Below are 9,424 nucleotides of genomic sequence, written 5' to 3'. Positions count from 1 at the left end.
TCCATTGCCCGGTTGTCGTTCCGGTCCATCCGACCGGAGATGCGGTAAAAATAAAAAGGAGGGGTGCAACACGAGGACTTCCCAGGAGGTCACCCATCCTAGTACTACTCTCGCCCAAGCACGCTTAACTGCGGAGTTCTGATGGGATCCGGTGCATTAGTGCTGGTATGATCGCACCCATCATGCTACCAGCGAAAAACTAATATAATCCTATTACGACCTAGCCGCACCATGCCTATCCCATGCCAACCGGCGATCTGATCGATACCCATTGCTACGCGATGGGGTCGGTGCGATTTTCCTAAGAATCCATTGCCCGGTTGTCGTTCCGGTCCATCCGACCGGAGATGCGGTAAAAATAAAAAGGGGGGGTGCAACACGAGGACTTCCCAGGAGGTCACCCATCCTAGTACTACTCTCGCCCAAGCACGCTTAACTGCGGAGTTCTGATGGGATCCGGTGCATTAGTGCTGGTATGATCGCACCCATCATGCTACCAGCGAAAAACTAATATAATCCTATTACGACCTAGCCGCACCCTGCCTATCCCATGCCAACCGGCGATCTGATCGATACCCATTGCTACGCGATGGGGTCGGTGCGATTTTCCTAAAAATCCATTCCCTGGTTCTCGTTCCGGTCCATCCGACCAGAGATGCGGTAAAAATTAAAAGGGGGGTGCAACACGAGGACTTCCCAGGAGGTCACCCATCCTAGTACTACTCTCGCCCAAGCACGCTTAACTGCGGAGTTCTGATGGGATCCGGTGCATTAGTGCTGGTATGATCGCACCCATCATGCTACCAGCGAAAAACTAATATAATCCTATTACGACCTAGCCGCACCCTGCCTATCCCATGCCAACTGGCGATCTGATTGATAGCGATGGGGTCGGTGCGATTTTCCTAAGAATCCATTGCCCGGTTGTCGTTCCGGTCCATCCGACCGGAGATGCGGTAAAAAAAAAAAGGGGGGGTGCAACACGAGGACTTCCCAGGAGGTCACCCATCCTAGTACTACTCTCGCCCAAGCACGCTTAACTGCGGAGTTCTGATGGGATCCGGTGCATTAGTGCTGGTAGGATCGCACCCATCATGCTACCAGCGAAAAACTAATATAATCCTATTACGACCTAGCCGCACCATGCCTATCCCATGCCAACCGGCGATCTGATCGATACCCATTGCTACGCGATGGGGTCGGTGCGATTTTCCTAAGAATCCATTGCCCGGTTGTCGTTCCGGTCCATCCGACCGGAGATGCGGTAAAAATAAAAAGGAGGGGTGCAACACGAGGACTTCCCAGGAGGCCACCCATCCTAGTACTACTCTCGCCCAAGCACGCTTAACTGCGGAGTTCTGATGGGATCCGGTGCATTAGTGCTGGTATGATCGCACCCATCATGCTACCAGCGAAAAACTAATATATCCTATTACGACCTAGCCGCACCATGCCAACCGGCGATCTGATCGATACCCATTGCTACGCGATGGGGTCGGGTGCGATTTTCCTAAGAATCCATTGCCCGGTTGTCGTTCCGGTCATCCGACCGGAGATGCGGTAAAAATAAAAAGGGGGGGTGCAACACGAGGACTTCCCAGGAGGTCACCCATCCTAGTGACTACTCTCGCCCAAGCACGCTTAACTGCGGAGTTCTGATGGGATCCGGTGCATTAGTGCTGGTATGATCGCACCCATCATGCTGCCAGCGAAAAACTAATATAATCCTATTACGACCTAGCCGCACCTTGCCTATCTCATGCCAACCGGCGATCTGACCGATACCCATTGCTACGCGATGGGGTCGGTGCGATTTTCCTAAAAATCCATTCCCTGGTTCTCATTCCGGTCCATCCGACCAGAGATGCGGTAAAAATTAAAAGGGGGGGTGCAACACGAGGACTTCCCAGGAGGTCACCCATCCTAGTACTACTCTCGCCCAAGCACGCTTAACTGCGGAGTTCTGATGGGATCCGGTGCATTAGTGCTGGTATGATCGCACCCATCATGCTACCAGCGAAAAACTAATATAATCCTATTACGACCTAGCCGCACCCTGCCTATCTCATGCCAACCGGCGATCTGACCGATACCCATTGCTACGCGATGGGGTCGGTGCGATTTTCCTAAAAATCCATTCCCTGGTTCTCGTTCCGGTCCATCCGACCAGAGATGCGGTAAAAATTAAAAGGGGGGGTGCAACACGAGGACTTCCCAGGAGGTCACCCATCCTAGTACTACTCTCGCCCAAGCACGCTTAACTGCGGAGTTCTGATGGGATCCGGTGCATTAGTGCTGGTATGATCGCACCCATCATGCTACCAGCGAAAAACTAATATAATCCTATTACGACCTAGCCGCACCCTGCCTATCTCATGCCAACCGGCGATCTGACCGATACCCATTGCTACGCGATGGGGTCGGTGCGATTTTCCTAAAAATCCATTCCCTGGTTCTCGTTCCGGTCCATCCGACCAGAGATGCGGTAAAAATTAAAAGGGGGGGTGCAACACGAGGACTTCCCAGGAGGTCACCCATCCTAGTACTACTCTCGCCCAAGCACGCTTAACTGCGGAGTTCTGATGGGATCCGGTGCATTAGTGCTGGTATGATCGCACCCATCATGCTACCAGCGAAAAACTAATATAATCCTATTACGACCTAGCCGCACCCTGCCTATCCCATGCCATCCGGCGATCTGATCGATACCCATTGCTACGCGATGGGTCGGTGCGATTTTCCTAAGAATCCATTGCCCGGTTGTCGTTCCGGTCCATCCGACCGGAGATGCGGGTAAAAATAAAAAGGGGGGGTGCAACACGAGGACTTCCCAGGAGGTCACCCATCCTAGTACTACTCTCGCCCAAGCACGCTTAACTGCGGAGTTCTGATGGGATCCGGTGCATTAGTGCTGGTATGATCGCACCCGTCATGCTACCAGCGAAAAACTAATATAATCCTATTACGACCTAGCCGCACCATGCCTATCCCATGCCAACCGGCGATCTGATCGATACCCATCGCTACGCGATGGGGTCGGTGCGATTTTCCTAAGAATCCATTGCCCGGTTGTCGTTCCGGTCCATCCGACCGGAGATGCGGTAAAAATAAAAAGGGGGGGTGCAACACGAGGACTTCCCAGGAGGTCACCCATCCTAGTACTACTCTCGCCCAAGCACGCTTAACTGCGGAGTTCTGATGGGATCCGGTGCATTAGTGCTGGTATGATCGCACCCATCATTCTACCAGCGAAAAACTAATATAATCCTATTACGACCTAGCCGCACCCTGCCTATCTCATGCCAACCGGCGATCTGACCGATACCCATTGCTACGCGATGGGGTCGGTGCGATTTTCCTAAAAATCCATTCCCTGGTTCTCGTTCCGGTCCATCCGACCAGAGATGCGGTAAAAATTAAAAGGGGGGGTGCAACACGAGGACTTCCCAGGAGGTCACCCATCCTAGTACTACTCTCGCCCAAGCACGCTTAACTACGGAGTTCTGATGGGGATCCGGTGCATTAGTGCTGGTATGATCGCACCCATCATGCTACCAGCGAAAAACTAATATAATCCTATTACGACCTAGCCGCACCCTGCCTATCCCATGCCAACTGGCGATCTGATTGATAGCGATGGGGTCGGTGCGATTTTCCTAAGAATCCATTGCCCGGTTGTCGTTCCGGTCCATCCGACCGGAGATGCGGTAAAAATAAAAAGGGGGGGTGCAACACGAGGACTTCCCAGGAGGTCACCCATCCTAGTACTACTCTCGCCCAAGCACGCTTAACTGCGGAGTTCTGATGGGATCCGGTGCATTAGTGCTGGTAGGATCGCACCCATCATGCTACCAGCGAAAAACTAATATAATCCTATTACGACCTAGCCGCACCATGCCTATCCCATGCCAACCGGCGATCTGATCGATACCCATTGCTACGCGATGGGGTCGGTGCGATTTTCCTATGAATCCATTGCCCGGTTGTCGTTCCGGTCCATCCGACCGGAGATGCGGTAAAATAAAAAGGAGGGGTGCAACACGAGGACTTCCCAGGAGGTCACCCATCCTAGTACTACTCTCGCCCAAGCACGCTTAACTGCGGAGTTCTGATGGGATCCGGTGCATTAGTGCTGGTATGATCGCACCCATCATGCTACCAGCGAAAAAACTAATATAATCCTATTACGACCTAGCCGCACCATGCCTATCCCATGCCAACCGGCGATCTGATCGATACCCATTGCTACGCGATGGGGTCGGTGCGATTTTCCTAAAAATCCATTCCCTGGTTCTCGTTCCGGTCCATCCGACCAGAGATGCGGTAAAAATAAAAACGGGGGGTGCAACACGAGGACTTCCCAGGAGGTCACCCATCCTAGTACTACTCTCGCCCAAGCACGCTTAACTGCGGAGTTCTGATGGGATCCGGTGCATTAGTGCTGGTATGATCGCACCCATCATGCTACCAGCGAAAAACTAATATAATCCTATTACGACCTAGCCGCACCCTGCCTATCCCATGCCAACTGGCGATCTGATTGATAGCGATGGGGTCGGTGCGATTTTCCTAAGAATCCATTGCCCGGTTGTCGTTCCGGTCCATCCGACCGGAGATGCGGGTAAAAAATAAAAAGGGGGGGTGCAACACGAGGACTTCCCAGGAGGTCACCCATCCTAGTACTACTCTCGCCCAAGCACGCTTAACTGCGGAGTTCTGATGGGATCCGGTGCATTAGTGCTGGTATGATCGCACCCATCATGCTACCAGCGAAAAACTAATATAATCCTATTACGACCTAGCCGCACCATGCCTATCCCATGCCAACCGGCGATCTGATCGATACCCATTGCTACGCGATGGGGTCGGTGCGATTTTTCTTAAGAATCCATTGCCCGGTTGTCGTTCCGGTCCATCCGACCGGAGATGCGGTAAAAATAAAAAGGGGGGGGTGCAACACGAGGACTTCCCAGGAGGTCACCCATCCTAGTACTACTCTCGCCCAAGCACGCTTAACTGCGGAGTTCTGATGGGATCCGGTGCATTAGTGCTGGTATGATCGAACCCATCATGCTACCAGCGAAAAACTAATATAATCCTATTACGACCTAGCCGCACCATGCCTATCCCATGCCAACCGGCGATCTGATCGATACCCATTGCTACGCGATGGGGTCGGTGCGATTTTTCCTAAGAATCCATTGCCCGGTTGTCGTTCCGGTCCATCCGACCGGAGATGCGGTAAAAATAAAAAGGGGGGGTGCAACACGAGGACTTCCCAGGAGGTCACCCATCCTAGTACTACTCTCGCCCAAGCACGCTTAACTGCGGAGTTCTGATGGGATCCGGTGCATTAGTGCTGGTATGATCGCACCCATCATGCTACCAGCGAAAAACTAATATAATCCTATTACGACCTAGCCGCACCCTGCCTATCCCATGCCAACCGGCGATCTGATCGATACCCATTGCTACGCGATGGGGTCGGTGCGATTTTCCTAAGAATCCATTGCCCGGGTACTCGTTCCGGTCCATCCGACCGGAGATGCGGTAAAAATAAAAAAGGGGGGTGCAACACGAGGACTTCCCAGGAGGTCACCCATCCTAGTACTACTCTCGCCCAAGCACGCTTAACTGCGGAGTTCTGATGGGATCCGGTGCATTAGTGCTGGTATGATCGCACCCATCATGCTACCAGCGAAAAACTAATATAATCCTATTACGACCTAGCCGCACCCTGCCTATCCCATGCCAACTGGCGATCTGATTGATAGCGATGGGGTCGGTGCGATTTTCCTAAGAATCCATTGCCCGGTTTGTCGTTCCGGTCCATCCGACCGGAGATGCGGTAAAAATAAAAAGGGGGGGTGCAACACGAGGACTTCCCAGGAGGTCACCCATCCTAGTACTACTCTCGCCCAAGCACGCTTAACTGCGGAGTTCTGATGGGATCCGGTGCATTAGTGCTGGTATGATCGCACCCATCATGCTACCAGCGAAAAACTAATATAATCCTATTACGACCTAGCCGCACCCTGCCTATCTCATGCCAACCGGCGATCTGACCGATACCCATTGCTACGCGATGGGGGTCGGTGCGATTTTCCTAAAAATCCATTCCCTGGTTCTCGTTCCGGTCCATCCGACCAGAGATGCGGTAAAAATTAAAAGGGGGGGGTGCAACACGAGGACTTCCCAGGAGGTCACCCATCCTAGTACTACTCTCGCCCAAGCACGCTTAACTGCGGAGTTCTGATGGGATCCGGTGCATTAGTGCTGGTATGATCGCACCCATCATGCTACTAGCGAAAAACTAATATAATCCTATTACGACCTAGCCGCACCCTGCCTATCTCATGCCAACCGGCGATCTGACCGATACCCATTGCTACGCGATGGGGTCGGTGCGATTTTCCTAAAAATCCATTCCCTGGTTCTCGTTCCGGTCCATCCGACCAGAGATGCGGTAAAAATTAAAAGGGGGGGTGCAACACGAGGACATCCCAGGAGGTCACCCATCCTAGTACTACTCTCGCCCAAGCACGCTTAACTGCGGAGTTCTGATGGGATCCGGTGCATTAGTGCTGGTATGATCGCACCCATCATGCTACCAGCGAAAAACTAATATAATCCTATTACGACCTAGCCGCACCCTGCCTATCCCATGCCAACCGGCGATCTGATCGATACCCATTGCTACGCGATGGGGTCGGTGCGATTTTCCTAAGAATCCATTGCCCGGTTGTCGTTCCGGTCCATCCGACCGGAGATGCGGTAAAAATAAAAAGGGGGGGTGCAACACGAGGACTTCCCAGGAGGTCACCCATCCTAGTACTACTCTCGCCCAAGCACGCTTAACTGCGGAGTTCTGATGGGATCCGGTGCATTAGTGCTGGTATGATCGCACCCGTCATGCTACCAGCGAAAAACTAATATAATCCTATTACGACCTAGCCGCACCATGCCTATCCCATGCCAACCGGCGATCTGATCGATACCCATTGCTACGCGATGGGGTCGGTGCGATTTTCCTAAGAATCCATTGCCCGGTTGTCGTTCCGGTCCATCCGACCGGAGATGCGGTAAAAATAAAAAGGGGGGGGTGCAACACGAGGACTTCCCAGGAGGTCACCCATCCTAGTACTACTCTCGCCCAAGCACGCTTAACTGCGGAGTTCTGATGGGATCCGGTGCATTAGTGCTGGTATGATCGCACCCATCATTCTACCAGCGAAAAACTAATATAATCCTATTACGACCTAGCCGCACCCTGCCTATCTCATGCCAACCGGCGATCTGACCGATACCCATTGCTACGCGATGGGGTCGGTGCGATTTTCCTAAAAATCCATTCCCTGGTTCTCGTTCCGGTCCATCCGACCAGAGATGCGGTAAAAATTAAAAGGGGGGGTGCAACACGAGGACTTCCCAGGAGGTCACCCATCCTAGTACTACTCTCGCCCAAGCACGCTTAACTACGGAGTTCTGATGGGATCCGGTGCATTAGTGCTGGTATGATCGCACCCATCATGCTACCAGCGAAAAACTAATATAATCCTATTACGACCTAGCCGCACCCTGCCTATCCCATGCCAACCGGCGATCTGATCGATACCCATTGCTACGCGATGGGGTCGGTGCGATTTTCTTAAGAATCCATTGCCCGGTTGTCGTTCCGGTCCATCCGACCGGAGATGCGGTAAAAATAAAAAGGGGGGGTGCAACACGAGGACTTCCCAGGAGGTCACCCATCCTAGTACTACTCTCGCCCAAGCACGCTTAACTGCGGAGTTCTGATGGGATCCGGTGCATTAGTGCTGGTAGGATCGCACCCATCATGCTACCAGCGAAAAACTAATATAATCCTATTACGACCTAGCCGCACCATGCCTATCCCATGCCAACCGGCGATCTGATCGATACCCATTGCTACGCGATGGGGTCGGTGCGATTTTCCTATGAATCCATTGCCCGGTTGTCGTTCCGGTCCATCCGACCGGAGATGCGGTAAAAATAAAAAGGAGGGGTGCAACACGAGGACTTCCCAGGAGGTCACCCATCCTAGTACTACTCTCGCCCAAGCACGCTTAACTGCGGAGTTCTGATGGGATCCGGGTGCATTAGTGCTGGTATGATCGCACCCATCATGCTACCAGCGAAAAACTAATATAATCCTATTACGACCTAGCCGCACCCTGCCTATCCCATGCCAACTGGCGATCTGATTGATAGCGATGGGGTCGGTGCGATTTTCCTAAGAATCCATTGCCCGGTTGTCGTTCCGGTCCATCCGACCGGAGATGCGGTAAAAATAAAAAGGGGGGGGTGCAACACGAGGACTTCCCAGGAGGTCACCCATCCTAGTACTACTCTCGCCCAAGCACGCTTAACTGCGGAGTTCTGATGGGATCCGGTGCATTAGTGCTGGTATGATCGCACCCATCATGCTACCAGCGAAAAACTAATATAATCCTATTACGACCTAGCCGCACCATGCCTATCCCATGCCAACCGGCGATCTGATCGATACCCATTGCTACGCGATGGGGTCGGTGCGATTTTCTTAAGAATCCATTGCCCGGTTGTCGTTCCGGTCCATCCGACCGGAGATGCGGTAAAAATAAAAAGGGGGGGGTGCAACACGAGGACTTCCCAGGAGGTCACCCATCCTAGTACTACTCTCGCCCAAGCACGCTTAACTGCGGAGTTCTGATGGGATCCGGTGCATTAGTGCTGGTATGATCGCACCCTTCATGCTACCAGCGAAAAAACTAATATAATCCTATTACGACCTAGCCGCACCATGCCTATCCCATGCCAACCGGCGATCTGATCGATACCATTGCTACGCGATGGGGTCGGTGCGATTTTCCTAAGAATCCATTGCCCGGTTGTCGTTCCGGTCCATCCGACCGGAGATGCGGTAAAAATAAAAAGGGGGGGTGCAACACGAGGACTTCCCAGGAGGTCACCCATCCTAGTACTACTCTCGCCCAAGCACGCTTAACTGCGGAGTTCTGATGGGATCCGGTGCATTAGTGCTGGTATGATCGCACCCATCATGCTACCAGCGAAAAACTAATATAATCCTATTACGACCTAGCCGCACCCTGCCTATCCCATGCCAACCGGCGATCTGATCGATACCCATTGCTACGCGATGGGGTCGGTGCGATTTTCCTAAGAATCCATTGCCCGGTACTCGTTCCGGTCCATCCGACCGGAGATGCGGTAAAAATAAAAAAGGGGGGTGCAACACGAGGACTTCCCAGGAGGTCACCCATCCTAGTACTACTCTCGCCCAAGCACGCTTAACTGCGGAGTTCTGATGGGATCCGGTGCATTAGTGCTGGTATGATCGCACCCATCATGCTACCAGCGAAAAACTAATATAATCCTATTACGACCTAGCCGCACCCTGCCT

At 52.6% G+C, this 9,424-nt stretch overlaps 31 non-coding genes across 31 annotated transcripts; all 31 read right to left on the bottom strand.

The window, feature by feature from the left end:
* Window positions 1-60: 60 nt before the first annotated feature.
* On the bottom strand, window positions 61-179 carry LOC122283992. Its single transcript, XR_006231371.1, has one exon. It is a non-coding gene; the product is annotated as a 5S ribosomal RNA (ribosomal RNA).
* Window positions 180-368: 189 nt separating this feature from the next.
* Window positions 369-487, bottom strand: LOC122283991. Its single transcript, XR_006231370.1, has one exon. It is a non-coding gene; the product is annotated as a 5S ribosomal RNA (ribosomal RNA).
* A 188-nt stretch (window positions 488-675) lies between these two features.
* LOC122283990 lies at window positions 676-794 on the bottom strand. The gene has a single exon (XR_006231369.1). It is a non-coding gene; the product is annotated as a 5S ribosomal RNA (ribosomal RNA).
* A 178-nt stretch (window positions 795-972) lies between these two features.
* LOC122287867 lies at window positions 973-1,091 on the bottom strand. The gene has a single exon (XR_006235150.1). It is a non-coding gene; the product is annotated as a 5S ribosomal RNA (ribosomal RNA).
* Window positions 1,092-1,280: 189 nt separating this feature from the next.
* Window positions 1,281-1,399, bottom strand: LOC122287506. Its single transcript, XR_006234797.1, has one exon. It is a non-coding gene; the product is annotated as a 5S ribosomal RNA (ribosomal RNA).
* Window positions 1,400-1,576: 177 nt separating this feature from the next.
* On the bottom strand, window positions 1,577-1,696 carry LOC122283158. The gene has a single exon (XR_006230638.1). It is a non-coding gene; the product is annotated as a 5S ribosomal RNA (ribosomal RNA).
* A 189-nt stretch (window positions 1,697-1,885) lies between these two features.
* LOC122283989 lies at window positions 1,886-2,004 on the bottom strand. The gene has a single exon (XR_006231368.1). It is a non-coding gene; the product is annotated as a 5S ribosomal RNA (ribosomal RNA).
* Window positions 2,005-2,193: 189 nt separating this feature from the next.
* Window positions 2,194-2,312, bottom strand: LOC122283988. The gene has a single exon (XR_006231367.1). It is a non-coding gene; the product is annotated as a 5S ribosomal RNA (ribosomal RNA).
* Window positions 2,313-2,501: 189 nt separating this feature from the next.
* LOC122283987 lies at window positions 2,502-2,620 on the bottom strand. Its single transcript, XR_006231366.1, has one exon. It is a non-coding gene; the product is annotated as a 5S ribosomal RNA (ribosomal RNA).
* Window positions 2,621-2,809: 189 nt separating this feature from the next.
* LOC122283984 lies at window positions 2,810-2,928 on the bottom strand. Its single transcript, XR_006231364.1, has one exon. It is a non-coding gene; the product is annotated as a 5S ribosomal RNA (ribosomal RNA).
* Window positions 2,929-3,117: 189 nt separating this feature from the next.
* Window positions 3,118-3,236, bottom strand: LOC122283983. Its single transcript, XR_006231363.1, has one exon. It is a non-coding gene; the product is annotated as a 5S ribosomal RNA (ribosomal RNA).
* A 189-nt stretch (window positions 3,237-3,425) lies between these two features.
* On the bottom strand, window positions 3,426-3,545 carry LOC122288279. The gene has a single exon (XR_006235548.1). It is a non-coding gene; the product is annotated as a 5S ribosomal RNA (ribosomal RNA).
* A 178-nt stretch (window positions 3,546-3,723) lies between these two features.
* LOC122287865 lies at window positions 3,724-3,842 on the bottom strand. Its single transcript, XR_006235149.1, has one exon. It is a non-coding gene; the product is annotated as a 5S ribosomal RNA (ribosomal RNA).
* Window positions 3,843-4,030: 188 nt separating this feature from the next.
* LOC122283982 lies at window positions 4,031-4,149 on the bottom strand. Its single transcript, XR_006231362.1, has one exon. It is a non-coding gene; the product is annotated as a 5S ribosomal RNA (ribosomal RNA).
* A 190-nt stretch (window positions 4,150-4,339) lies between these two features.
* Window positions 4,340-4,458, bottom strand: LOC122283981. Its single transcript, XR_006231361.1, has one exon. It is a non-coding gene; the product is annotated as a 5S ribosomal RNA (ribosomal RNA).
* A 180-nt stretch (window positions 4,459-4,638) lies between these two features.
* LOC122283980 lies at window positions 4,639-4,757 on the bottom strand. The gene has a single exon (XR_006231360.1). It is a non-coding gene; the product is annotated as a 5S ribosomal RNA (ribosomal RNA).
* Window positions 4,758-4,948: 191 nt separating this feature from the next.
* Window positions 4,949-5,067, bottom strand: LOC122288643. The gene has a single exon (XR_006235897.1). It is a non-coding gene; the product is annotated as a 5S ribosomal RNA (ribosomal RNA).
* A 190-nt stretch (window positions 5,068-5,257) lies between these two features.
* On the bottom strand, window positions 5,258-5,376 carry LOC122283979. Its single transcript, XR_006231359.1, has one exon. It is a non-coding gene; the product is annotated as a 5S ribosomal RNA (ribosomal RNA).
* Window positions 5,377-5,566: 190 nt separating this feature from the next.
* LOC122283978 lies at window positions 5,567-5,685 on the bottom strand. Its single transcript, XR_006231357.1, has one exon. It is a non-coding gene; the product is annotated as a 5S ribosomal RNA (ribosomal RNA).
* A 179-nt stretch (window positions 5,686-5,864) lies between these two features.
* On the bottom strand, window positions 5,865-5,983 carry LOC122283977. Its single transcript, XR_006231356.1, has one exon. It is a non-coding gene; the product is annotated as a 5S ribosomal RNA (ribosomal RNA).
* A 191-nt stretch (window positions 5,984-6,174) lies between these two features.
* Window positions 6,175-6,293, bottom strand: LOC122283976. The gene has a single exon (XR_006231355.1). It is a non-coding gene; the product is annotated as a 5S ribosomal RNA (ribosomal RNA).
* A 189-nt stretch (window positions 6,294-6,482) lies between these two features.
* Window positions 6,483-6,601, bottom strand: LOC122288497. Its single transcript, XR_006235757.1, has one exon. It is a non-coding gene; the product is annotated as a 5S ribosomal RNA (ribosomal RNA).
* Window positions 6,602-6,790: 189 nt separating this feature from the next.
* Window positions 6,791-6,909, bottom strand: LOC122283975. Its single transcript, XR_006231354.1, has one exon. It is a non-coding gene; the product is annotated as a 5S ribosomal RNA (ribosomal RNA).
* A 190-nt stretch (window positions 6,910-7,099) lies between these two features.
* On the bottom strand, window positions 7,100-7,218 carry LOC122283972. Its single transcript, XR_006231352.1, has one exon. It is a non-coding gene; the product is annotated as a 5S ribosomal RNA (ribosomal RNA).
* Window positions 7,219-7,407: 189 nt separating this feature from the next.
* Window positions 7,408-7,526, bottom strand: LOC122287018. The gene has a single exon (XR_006234326.1). It is a non-coding gene; the product is annotated as a 5S ribosomal RNA (ribosomal RNA).
* Window positions 7,527-7,715: 189 nt separating this feature from the next.
* Window positions 7,716-7,834, bottom strand: LOC122287864. The gene has a single exon (XR_006235148.1). It is a non-coding gene; the product is annotated as a 5S ribosomal RNA (ribosomal RNA).
* A 189-nt stretch (window positions 7,835-8,023) lies between these two features.
* On the bottom strand, window positions 8,024-8,143 carry LOC122288153. The gene has a single exon (XR_006235425.1). It is a non-coding gene; the product is annotated as a 5S ribosomal RNA (ribosomal RNA).
* Window positions 8,144-8,322: 179 nt separating this feature from the next.
* Window positions 8,323-8,441, bottom strand: LOC122283971. Its single transcript, XR_006231351.1, has one exon. It is a non-coding gene; the product is annotated as a 5S ribosomal RNA (ribosomal RNA).
* A 190-nt stretch (window positions 8,442-8,631) lies between these two features.
* On the bottom strand, window positions 8,632-8,750 carry LOC122283970. Its single transcript, XR_006231350.1, has one exon. It is a non-coding gene; the product is annotated as a 5S ribosomal RNA (ribosomal RNA).
* A 189-nt stretch (window positions 8,751-8,939) lies between these two features.
* Window positions 8,940-9,058, bottom strand: LOC122283969. Its single transcript, XR_006231349.1, has one exon. It is a non-coding gene; the product is annotated as a 5S ribosomal RNA (ribosomal RNA).
* A 189-nt stretch (window positions 9,059-9,247) lies between these two features.
* On the bottom strand, window positions 9,248-9,366 carry LOC122283968. The gene has a single exon (XR_006231348.1). It is a non-coding gene; the product is annotated as a 5S ribosomal RNA (ribosomal RNA).
* Between the last annotated feature and the right edge of the window lie 58 nt (window positions 9,367-9,424).

The sequence above is a fragment of the Carya illinoinensis genome, chromosome 11 (assembly GCF_018687715.1).
Source record: "Carya illinoinensis cultivar Pawnee chromosome 11, C.illinoinensisPawnee_v1, whole genome shotgun sequence".
Taxonomy (NCBI): Eukaryota; Viridiplantae; Streptophyta; class Magnoliopsida; order Fagales; family Juglandaceae; genus Carya; species Carya illinoinensis.
This window is presented reverse-complemented; position numbering and strand designations above follow the sequence as displayed.